Source organism: Alosa pseudoharengus, unplaced genomic scaffold (genome assembly GCF_046254945.1).
Source record: "Alosa pseudoharengus isolate Yale_2024_CS ecotype anadromous, Long Island Sound unplaced genomic scaffold, YU_APseudo_1.1 YU_APseudo_1.1_scf_14, whole genome shotgun sequence".
NCBI classification, from domain to species: domain Eukaryota; kingdom Metazoa; phylum Chordata; class Actinopteri; order Clupeiformes; family Clupeidae; genus Alosa; species Alosa pseudoharengus.
In genome coordinates this window covers 13,630,215-13,642,572 of record NW_027468609.1, presented here as the reverse complement: position 1 = coordinate 13,642,572, position 12,358 = coordinate 13,630,215, and the positions used below count along the sequence as shown (strand labels likewise).

Sequence of the window (12,358 nt, the reverse complement as noted above, 5' to 3'; positions counted from 1 at the left end):
CAATTTCTGAAAACTTGCAATACCAAAAATATTATGTAGCCTATATTACTTTATTTACAGACTCAAGATCCAGATAAAAAGCACACACAGCATATTATGGTTATGGTATTTAGCAGACACTTTTGTCCAAAGCAAATTATATTACACAACGAGTACATAAAAAAAAAAACAGTAATAGTTATTATAGACAAGTGCTATTTCAAGAAAAAGTCCTTGTATATGGGTCTAGAGGCATTTCTTAGTAAAAGTTGGGAACAGGACTTTTTATCATAATTAACATGTGCTGAATCCAACTAGCCCTGTTCCCAAGCAGAATTATGAGTTTTTGACCATCTAATTAGCATAAACAAAATGGCTGGTAAAATGGCGATTTTGGGCACTTTCTTCGGACGGGCATCATTATACCATGTAAATAAATTAATATTGTTCATCTGTGCATCTCAGAAATCTCCCGTGGGCAATAAATAAAAAGTAAAGGCTATGAAAAATATAAAAATGCAAAAAAAAACTATTATTATACTAATTAGCCTTATTATCACCTTATTATACTCTTGACTATGTTTACGGTCCTCTTTGGCAAAGAGTGTGGCCTGACTTCATTGGTAAACATCGTCTTCGTGGTGGGTGGACACATGTTTGGAGTTTAAAATCATTGGAGTTCCTTTGAACTAATCACGAACAACCGTAGAAATATCAGTAGAATATTGCTATGTTTAAGTGTAATAAAGTGTGTACATTTATAAATATAAATAGAATACTATTGGTGGGATAGGGGCAAAATGTTCGCCTCCTTGTTGTCCCTGTGAAGGTTGCCATCGACATGGACACCTCAACAGGCACAGGCAAGGAGGCAGTTGCCATACCATACTGTGACACAGTTGGTGGCTCTCAATGGTGCAGTTGTAGAGGTTTAGAAGTTCACCAGGATCTGAGGAGAAAGGTTGTGATCTTTAGTCTCCTCAGGAAGAAGAGATGCTGGTGAGCCTTCTTGATCAAGGTAGAGGTGTTGAGGGTCCAAGAGAGGTCCACAGAGATGTGGACACCCAGAAACATGAACTGGTGACATGCTCCACCTCAGTCCTGTTGATGAGGATGGGGCTTTGTGTGCTAGCTTTTGACTTCCTGAAGTCCACAATGAGGTCTTTGGTCCTCTTGGTGTTGAGAGCCAGGTTGTTGTCGGTGCTCCGCGATGTTAGGTGCTGGACCTCCTCCCTGCAGGCTGTCTCATTGATGAGAGCAATCACCGTATGTTGTCTGCAAACTTGACAATGGTGTTAGAGCCATGTACAGGTATGCAGTTGTAGGAGAAGAGGGAGTAAAAGAGGGCTCAGCACACGCCAGTGCTCAGGGTGTGGGTTGAGTGGGTGAGGTTATCTAATCTAACAGACTGCGGTCTGTTGGTTAGGAAGTCCAGAATCTAGTTTCAGAGGGAGGTATTGATGTCCAGTTCACTGAGTTTGGTGATCAGTTTGGAGGGGATAATGGTGTTGAATACTGAACTGAATTCAATGAACAGCATTCTCACATAGGTGTTGCTATTGTCAAGGAGGGACAGGGCAGAGTGAAGTGCCATAGAGATGGCATCCTCTGTGCTCTTGTTCTGGCAAATTCTCTTGAAGCATTCTATACTGCAAACAAAATCTACCTCTGGGTACAAATAAAGTAACTTAAACTTGAACTTGCACTAGTTATAAAGTTATTCATCTAGCTATTAATTCACAGGACATGCAATCATTTTACTAACACAAATGTTATGAAGAAATATGGGTAACACTTTATGGTAAACATGAATTATCATGAATTCATGCATGAATTAATTCATGATTTATGCATTACTTCATTCCTTTATATCCTATGAATCATCAGGAATTGACATGAATTCATATACTCTCATTCATGATGACCTCATGTATGAACAACAACACATCAACTAAAGCATTAGGTGTGATGGGTATATCATTATGATTTATGATTTCTTAAGCATGATCATCATGATTACATGAATTTTAGGATAATTTCTCATGCATTCATCATGTCTGTGGCCCCTCAAATAAAGTAGTGAATAATGACATGTGTTTAGAGAACTCCAAAGTTATGTTCAAATCAGAATTTGAGCAGTGATGACCACATTTTTGGCAGAAAAATAAGGTCATGATCATGGTTAATACATCATAATTCATAATGATGTGCCCACCGTACCTAATACTTTAGTAATGTGTTCATGTATGAGGTCACAAATGACAAACTATGAACTCAGTAAATTCCTGATGATTAATTAGATATTAATGAATGAAGTAATACATAAATCGTAAATTAATTAATGTACCCTTACCGTAAAGTGTTACCGAAATGGGTAAAGGCCTGTATAACTTACTCCGAGACTACATACATTACCAACCCAATTCGCTTCAATTATGTAAATGTAATGTAAATCAGGTTTTATGGCCAAGTATACTTGGGTATACAAAGGAATTTGGTCTCTGCATGTATCCCATCCGTGAATTAGTGAACACACAGGTCACACATTGAAGCACACATTAACCTGGAGCAGTGAGCTGCCTTGCTACAGTGATGCTCGGGGAGCAGTGAGGGGTTAGGTGCCTTGCTCAAGGGCACTTCAGCCGTGGATGTGGGCATGGGAGACTAGTGCTCAACCTTTCCACCACCCACATTTTTCCTACTGGTCGGGGATCGAACCGGCAACTCTTTGGTTTCAAGCCCGAAGACCTAACCAGGCCACAATTTTAAACTTTACATTTCATCACTACACATCTTTCTTGACCCTCAAAAAACATAAGTCTCATTCGTCAAATACCGTGTGCCTGCTCAGTTATAAAATTTCAACAATTACATTTTTCAAAGTTTTTTTCAGGTAATTAACATGGGCATAATACTAGATTTTTTTTCTTTTTTTCACAGCCTGTATCCTTGATCTATTGGCCAAGGAAGATTTCTGTGAACAATATGAATTAATTTACATGGTATAATGACATCCGCCCAATGAATGTGCCCAAAATCGCCATTTTGGCAACCATTTTGTTTATGCTAATTCGATGGTCATAAACTCAAAATTCAGCTTGGGAACAGGGCTAGTTGGATTCAGCACACCTTAATTATGTTAAAAAGTCCTGTTCCCAACTTTTACTAAAAAATGCCTCTAGGAAGCACATATCTCAAAAATATCACCTGTCTATTATTGTTACGCGACTCTTCAGAGTGCTGCAGAAAGTTCTGTTCACATGAAATGGCCTTCCCCATGTTTGGAGGTTCGTTAACCCTCATAGGGTGTCCGTTTTTTTGTTACACAGGAGGTGCTGCTGGGTCTGGTAGACCCATTGCATTTTAGGCCTTTTAATTCAACATAATCAATTTTTTTTTTTTAAATACTCACTAGATGGTTACTTCATCCCAATTGCAAGTAATAACACATATGTTAAATGTGTTGCCTTTACCTTTGTTAAATCACAATTATGAATAGAAGTGCCACTCGTTTTGTTTATTTTTGTATTAAAATATAACAAAATAAGGAAATGCATCATAAAACAGGCATAACTGGAAAATAATACAACTATTGTACAAATATTGTAGAAATTGAACATACTCAATAACATCTGTCTGAACAACACATTGAAGCCATTGAACACGGCAATTTTATACCAGACTATACCACACATGAGGGGCAGAGTCTCACTGCGTGTGTATTGCATATGTATTTTTTGATAGGGGATGGCATGAAAAGGTAAAAAGAAGAATTGATGTCTTGTGCATGAGTGACTGCTAAGCATGTAGGTCCTGGTAGCATCCAAATCACATTGGCAGCCATGCAGGGGGGTTCATTTCTTGAGCAGGAAGACCATTCAATTCTACCATTTTTTTGACATCCATATGTTGTCATTTGCAAGCTGTTGACAGTCGAGTCCAATGTCTGGCTGCTCAATGGCTGGTTCTATGGCTGGCTGCTCATCAGCTGGTCCTGGGGCTGGCTGCTGGCGGGCTGGTCCTGAGGTTCGCTTGCGTTTCAGAGCTGGCTGACAGGCTGGTCCTATGGCTGGCTGCTCACGGTCTGGTTCTGCGGCCTGTTTGCATTTTGAAGCTGATTGACGAGCTGGTCCTGTGGCTTGCTGCTTATTGGCCGGTCCTGGGGCTGGCTGCTGGTGGGCTGGTCCTGAGGTTCGCTTGCGTTTCGATGTAGCCTGACGGGCTAGTCCTAAGGCTAGCTGCTCACAGGATGGTCCTGGGGCTGGCTGCTTGCGGGCTCCGTCCTAGTCCTGGCTGCTTGCAGGCTGGTCCTGGCTGATTGCGGGCTGGTCCTGGTCCTGGCTGCTTGCAGGTTAGTTCTGGCTGCTTGCAGGCTGGGGCTGGCTGCTTCTGGGCTGGTCCCAGCTGCTCACAGGCTGGTCCTGGCTGCTTGCGGGATGATCCTGGGGCTGGCTGCTCGCAGGCTTGTCCTGGCTGCTGAAGGGCTAGTCCTGAGGCTCTTTTATGTTTCGGAGCTGTTGATGCTTATCCTCCTCTTCAAACTCAGTGTCGGACTCTAATTTTTCAGAAATGTTAATCTCACTTTCTGAAACTATTTGCTCTGCATCACCATCAAAACCCTCTGACACACTGACACACACACACACACACAGGACCTATGATTTCCATACTTTAACTAGTTCCGGGTCCAGTGGACCCGAACATCCTGTGTGTAATATAAATGTGAAGGGGGGGTATGCAGGGGGGGTTCATTGAAAATGTTTTCTGATTTATGTTCCTCACAGAAAATGCCAATGAATCTTAGTGTTTAAAAATAATTATTTGTATCATTTTTATTAAGCTAAAAACTGAAAACGGGTCCCACAGACCCGAACACCTTATAAGGGTTAAGTAAGGGATAATATAGAAATCTAGACGCGCCCCTAGCGGCAGCAAACTGCCAGGGCTAGTCTAGCAACTCTCCGATGGCTTGTGAGCTCCAGAAATCGAAACTCAATCAGGCCAATGAAATCGTGTATAGAGTCGTTAGGTGGGCTTAACATAATGATTGATGGCAGAGTTGCAACGGTTTGGCTTGAATTCCCTGCTACTTGAAAACAAATAAGATGGATGTTGCTGTTGGCGAACAGTGTGACACGAGTTAAGCTTTTATTAAGTTGGCAAACTTTAACTAGCCAACTCCGCTGGTGGGAAACGCATGGGACTCATAGCGATGCCGCTGTCCTATTGCATGCAGAGGGAATTTGAAAGACAACTGATTATCCCGCCCCTCGGACTGAGCACTGCGAACGGTGAGTGCCCAGACCCTACATTTTAATGTGGGTCTGGCTCGTCAGGCTAATAGAGCACCGGTCATTATCAGAAAACAGGACCCCGGCGAGCGCATGCGTGCGTGAGTGTTCTAGACTAAAAACTCTCTTTCTGCAAAGATCTTCATCAGTCATAACAGTTGATAAGGGAAGAATGGAAAGCTTATGAAATTGAAATATGGTCCAAAATAAGTAAAAGACTCAATTCAAGAGTCAGTTAATAGAGGGAATAAATTAACCTGGGTACACCCACACACATCTCTGAGCACATTTGGTCTAGAGGTCCATCTGTCAAACCATCACACAACTCACCTATGACCAAAGTTGTGTGTTGGGTGTGTAACTCACCTCTTGACTAGCAAGATGGCGGCGAGCAGAAAACCAAGCGAATGTGTTAATACAGCAAGTTTGGGTCTTCAGATTTGTGTGTTCTTTCTTTTTTGCTACATTCTGAAGCTAATGTGCCACTGGGACTCCTGGTTATGCTATAGCCCATTCTTTCCTTTAAAACGAGAACACAGCACATGTTTTATGTTGACAATGGATTTATTTACATTTACAGAATATTGATTATTAACAGAGATTACAATATCTGTGTGTCAGAATATCTAAACCATATAGCCAATGGTTTCAAAATAATGTATCAGTATCTTTACAGGACAATAGCATATTAGCCTAAAAAAACATTGTAAATGTAAACATAGATGCCGCACCGAAAAACAGGATAACACAATTCAATAGAAAACATTTTAACCTGCCTGTCGTATACTGCTTAAAACAGTTGTCTTTGTAATCCTTTTAGCTAACTTTGCAACTCTCTAGTACAGGTTTGCTTTTTTATTTGTCTATAACTTGACTTAGGCGCGAGTCATTTTAGTTAAAACATTCCAAAATGATATTGCCACAGAATTTGAAATAAATAAGAAAGAAAGAAATAACTCACTTGGTTACTCACTCATAATACAACTTTGTACCTGAAGAGTTGCTGTTTCAAATATATACAAGTCAATGGAAGTCTGGTGGTGGATGTAATGGCTTGTTCAGGAAAAAATACCACATTACCTCTTTAACATACCACAGTCTACAGTACCCTCCAGAATGGCACATCTGCTAAAGTTGACTAAAAACAGGAATATAAAATCATCTTTTGGAAATGTATCTTAATGCCTTAAGTAAAAAAGGAGGACATATCCAACCTTTAAGGACACCAATTTTCTTTGTGAATAAATAATGTATCATAAATAAATAAATGTTCCTCCTTAAAACCCCTGGTCATAAGTATTGGCACCCCTATGTTAAATTTCCATAGATGCAGGCAGATTTTTATTTTTAAAGGCCAGTTATTTCATGGATCCAGGATACATCCTGATAAAGTTCCTTTGGCCTTTGGAATTAAAATAGCCCCACATCATCACATATGTACCCTCCACCATACCTATCTAGGTATGGTGAAGGGCTTATGACCCCTGTATTTTAAGGAAGAACATTTATTTATTTATGATATATTATTCATTCACAAAGAAAATTGGTGTCCTTAAAGGTTTGATATTTCCTCTTTTTATTACTTAACACATTAAGATCAACTTCCAAAAGATGATTTTATATTCCTCTTTTTAGTCAACTTTAGCAGAGGTGCCAATAATTCTGGAGGGTACTGTATGTCAGAAAACCGCCACAGCTAAGCTGGACTAGCTGGTTAAAGGTGTTTCTGTGAAGTTCACTATGGAAATTGATTTCTCTGTGACGCTACAAGCGAAGGTCAGCGTGAAGGTCATGTGAAGGTCAACGTTTGCAGAGCAAGCAGCAGCGTAAGAGCCAGAGGAAGAGCGGACACAAATCTGGCCTGTGCCGACGAGCCAGAGGTGGTCTGCGCAGCGGTTGTAGGAGTCGCTGTTGTCGTAGTTGAAGAAGTAACTAGTTCAGAGGAAAAGTGGTGTTGAAATCAAAACAACAGTAAGTACAACTTATTTAAATATAAATTAATAATAGGCCTATATCAGTTGAAAAAATCAGTTAAATGTCAATAAAAAAATATCAGTTTAGATGAATTTGTTAACTTCAACTTTTATAATGTGTCAAAACTTACTTGCACTGATGCTGCCTGCCACTATGTCCAGGGTAGTTGAGTTGGCCAAAGTAGATACCACACTACTGGTAGATGGAACTGAACTTTGTCTGTCAAACACAAGCTCTGAGGAAACAACAACTGAGCCGCTCCTGAGGAAACACAGACAGCAGAGTAAAGGACATGAACTCATACCCAACTTATCTGCAGTGTAGCCCACTCATACTCACGCAAAACTTTTGATCCTGGTACTTTTCAATGTGCTTGGGAATTGTGCTTTGTAAATCGCATCCAACTGTAATTACATATGGGAGGACATATTGAGATATCAGTAAAAGCATACATTTTGGTTATATAAGTACATGGTCAAAACACAATCTTGGCTATTGTAACAGATGGGGATCTTACTTTAGTCACCACTTCTGACTCAAGTGTTTTGTATGCATCTGAAGATGAATTGAGAAGATTAGAAGTGAACGTTTGATTGAGACTAAAAGACAGACTCATGGTGCCTTCTTCTCCAGCAGGGGCAGCTGTAGAGGCTGCAGGGGCAGCTGTAGAAGCCACAGGGGCAGCTGTAGAGGCTGCAGGGGCAGCTGAAATAGCCACAGGGGCAGCTGTAGAAGCCACAGGGGCAGCTGTAGAAGCCACAGGGGCAGCTGTAGAGGCTGCAGGGGCAGCTGTCGTAGCCACAGGGGCAGCTGTAGAGGCAGCAGGGGCAGCTGTCGTAGCCGCAGGGGCAGCTGTAGTAGCCACAGGGGCAGCTGTAGAGGCCACAGGGGCAACTGTAGAGGCAGCAGGGGCAGCTGTAGAGGCCGCAGGGGCAGCTGTAGAGGCCGCAGGGGCAGCTGTAGAGGCCGCAGGGGCAGCTGTAGAGGCAGCAGGGGCAGCTGTATGGGCAGCGGTTGTAACAGCAGGAGTCGCTATTGATGCAGTTGTTGCAGTCAAAGAAGTAGCTAGGGGGAAAGAAGTGTTGAAATACTTGCAGGCAAACCAAACAACAATAAAAGTAGAACTTTTACAGAAAATAATTGTAAGGGATAATGTATAGAACGCTGGTCATTATCGGGAAAATAAGTCCCAACAGGGTTAACCGGTCTTGCTTCACCCTGAAGGGACTAATTTTCACAATAATGACCACGGCTTCTTGTCAAAACGAAAAAATAAACTCCACATGATGTGTCTCTTTACATTTATTTGTTACCGTTTTGTTGTGGCTTTTGCTGAGAAACAAATTGTTCGCAACACACGTCAAACTTGAATCAAACATTCTTTAGAACACAGCTGATCAACCATCTGCTTTTACTTTTGAACGAATTTACCTGACTACTTATAGAGTAGTATGAAAGATGTGAATAAGAAGCACAAAATCCATAACAGCTGTCTGTTATATAGCAACGGTCTGTTATACAAAATGATCAGACCTCCGAACATTGGGAAGGCCCATTCAAGTGAATGGAGTTTTCTACAGCATTATGAAGAGCGGTATAATAAATGTAGTTAATTTAAATATCAGTGAATAATATAAGTGAAAAATATCAGTTAAGTAAGGGATAAAGGCCGCCGAGGTGTCCTGTTATACGGAATTGATGGACGAGGGCGAGATGCAAAGAACTCCCCGACGCGCAGCGGAGTTGCCTCCGCCCGTCCATTAATTCCGTCTAACAGGACACCTCGAAAGCCGTTATCCCGCTTATCACCCGGTTGCCACTATAGGCAATAATCATGCCCTTATAGCACGTAAAGGAAACACGCAGTTCTGTTTAAAAAGAAGCCGACTTGTTGTATAATTTTCTTTGGCCCTATAACAGCAATAGCATGGACAGTTAGCTTGTTTACAGTTGATTCCACTGTTGCGAAGCCTGCTTCCAGGATCAACCGTCGTCCTACTATGGTTGTTATAGTTACCATTCATAAGCATTGATATGGAACGGTGATTAAACTTTTTTTACCAGATCTACTTCATAGGTGTCTCGTTTTCAGAATTAATAGCCACCCCGCCAGCCAATCAGAAAATAGTATTTGTTCTCTCCAGGTGATGAATATCAATAAAAATATCAGTTTTGGTGAATTTGTTAACTTCAAATTTTATAATGTGTCAAAGCTTACTTGCACTGATGCTGCCTGCCACTATGTCCAGGGTAGTTGAGTTGGCCAAAGTAGATGCCACACTACTGGTAGATGGAACTGAACTTTGTCTGTCAAACACAAGCTCTGAGGAAACAACAACTGAGCCGCTCCTGAGGAAACACAGACAGCAGAGTAAAGGACATGAACTCAGAACCCAACTTATCTGCAGTGTAGCCCACTCATACTCACGCAAAACTCTTGATCCTGGTACTTTTGAATGTGCTTGGGTATTGTGCTTGGTAAATCGCATCCAACTGTAATTACATATGGGAGGACATATTGAGATATCAGTAAAAGCATACATTTTGGTTATATAAGTACTTAAATGGTCAAAACACAAATCTTGGCTATTGTAACAGATGGGGATCTTACTTTAGTCACCACTTCTGACTCAAGTGTTTTGTATGCATCTGAAGATGAATTGAGAAGATCAGAAGTGAACGTTTGATTGAGACTAAAAGACAGACTCATGGGGCCTTCTTCTCCAGCAGGGGCAGCTGTAGAGGCGGCGGGGGCAGCTGTAGTAGCCACAGGGGCAGCTGTCGTAGCCACAGGGGCAGCTGTAGAGGCCACAGGGGCAACTGTAGAGGCAGCAGGGGCAGCTGTCGTAGCCACAGGGGCAGCTATAGTAGCCACAGGGGCAGCTGTAGAGGCAGCAGGGGCAGCTGTCGTAGCCGCAGGGGCAGCTGTAGTAGCCACAGGGGCAGCTGTAGTAGCCACAGGGGCAGCTTTAGTAGCCACAGGGGCAGCTGTAAAGGCCACAGGGGCAGCTGTAGAGGCGGCAGGGGCAGCTGTAGAGGCTGCAGGGGCAGCTGTCGTAGCCACAGGGGCAGCTGTAGAGGCAGCAGGGGCAGCTGTCGTAGCCGCAGGGGCAGCTGTAGTAGCCACAGGGGCAGCTGTAGAGGCGGCAGGGGCAGCTGTAGAGGCTACAGGGGCAGCTGTCATAGCCACAGGGGCAGCTGTAGAGGCAGCAGGGGCAGCTGTCGTAGCCGCAGGGGCAGCTGTCGTAGCCACAGGGGCAGCTGTAGAGGCCACAGGGGCAACTGTAGAGGCAGCAGGGGCAGCTGTAGTAGCCACAGGGGCAGCTGTAGAGGCGGCAGGGGCAGCTGTATAGGCTGCAAGGGCAGCTGTAGTAGCCACAGGGGCAGCTGTAGAGGCCACAGGGGCAGCTGTAGAGGCAGCAGGGGCAGCTGTAGTAGCCGCAGGGTCAGCTGTCGTAGCCACAGGGGCAGCTGTAGTAGCCACAGGGGCAGCTGTAGAGGCAGCAGGGGCAGCTGTCGTAGCCACAGGGGCAGCTGTAGAGGCCACAGGGGCAACTGTAGAGGCAGCAGGGGCAGCTGTAGAGGCAGCAGGGGCAGCTGTAGAGGCTGCAGGGGCAGCTGTAGTAGCCACAGGGGCAGCTGTAGAGGCCACAGGGGCAGCTGTAGTAGCCACAGGGTCAGCTGTAGTAGCCGCAGGGGCAGTTGTAGAGGCCGCAGGGGCAGCTGTAGAGGCTGCAGGGGCAGTTGTAGAGGCAGCAGGGGCAGCTGTAGTAGCCACAGGAGCAGCTGTAGAGGCAGCAGGGGCAGCTGTCATAGCCTCAGAGCCAGCTGTAGTAGCCACAGGGGCAGCTGTCGTAGCCACAGGGGCAGCTGTAGAGGCCACAGGGGCAACTGTAGAGGCAGCAGGGGCAGCTGTCATAGCCACAGGGGCAGCTGTAGTAGCCACAGGGGCAGCTGTAGAGGCAGCAGGGGCAGCTGTCGTAGCCACAGGGGCAGCTGTAGAGGCCACAGGGGCAACTGTAGAGGCAGCAGGGGCAGCTGTCGTAGCCACAGGGGCAGCTGTAGAGGCGGCAGGGGCAGCTGTCGTAGCCACAGGGGCAGCTGTAGTAGCCACAGGGGCAGCTGTAGAGGCAGCAGGGGCAGCTGTCGTAGCCACAGGGGCAGTTGTAGAGGCCACAGGGGCAGCTGTAGTAGCCACAGGGTCAGCTGTAGTAGCCGCAGGGGCAGCTGTAGAGGCCGCAGGGGCAGCTGTAGAGGCAGCAGGGGCAGCTGTAGAGGCGGCAGGGGCAGCTGTAGAGGCCGCAGGGGCAGCTGTAGAGGCAGCAGGGGCAGCTGTATGGGCAGCGGTTGTAACAGCAGGAGTCGCTATTGATGCAGTTGTTGCAGTCAAAGAAGTAGCTAGGGGGAAAGAAGTGTTGAAATACTTGCAGGCAAACCAAACAACAATAAAAGTAGAACTTTTACAGAAAATAATTGTAAGGGATAATGTATAGAACGCTGGTCATTATCGGGAAAATAAGTCCCAACAGGGTTAACCGGTCTTGCTTCACCCTGAAGGGACTAATTTTCACAATAATGACCACGGCTTCTTGTCAAAACGAAAAAATAAACTCCACATGATGTGTCTCTTTACATTTATTTGTTACCGTTTTGTTGTGGCTTTTGCTGAGAAACAAATTGTTCGCAACACACGTCAAACTTGAATCAAACATTCTTTAGAACACAGCTGATCAACCATCTGCTTTTACTTTTGAATGAATTTACCTGACTACTTATAGAGTATTATAAAAGATGTGAATAAGAAGCACAAAATCCATAACAGCTGTCTGTTATATAGCAACGGTCTGTTTGCAAAATGATCAGACCTCCGAACATTGGGAAGGCCCATTCAAGTGAATGGAGTTTTCTACAGCATTATGAAGAGCGGTATAATAAATGTAGTTAATTTAAATATCAGTGAATAATATAAGTGAAAAATATCAGTTAAGTAAGGGATAAAGGCCGCCGAGGTGTCCTGTTATACGGAATTGATGGACGAGGGCGAGATGCAAAGAACTCCCCGACGCGCAGCGGAGTTGCCTCCGCCCAAGTCCATTAATTCCGTCTAACAGGAC

The 12,358-nt window shown here is 44.2% G+C and overlaps 1 protein-coding gene across 1 annotated transcript in view; it reads left to right on the top strand.

Annotated features, from left to right (window-relative positions):
* Positions 1 to 12,358, top strand: part of LOC143122910 (voltage-gated potassium channel KCNC4-like) — a 157,099-nt gene that overhangs the window by 43,740 nt on the left and 101,001 nt on the right. The window lies entirely within an intron of this gene.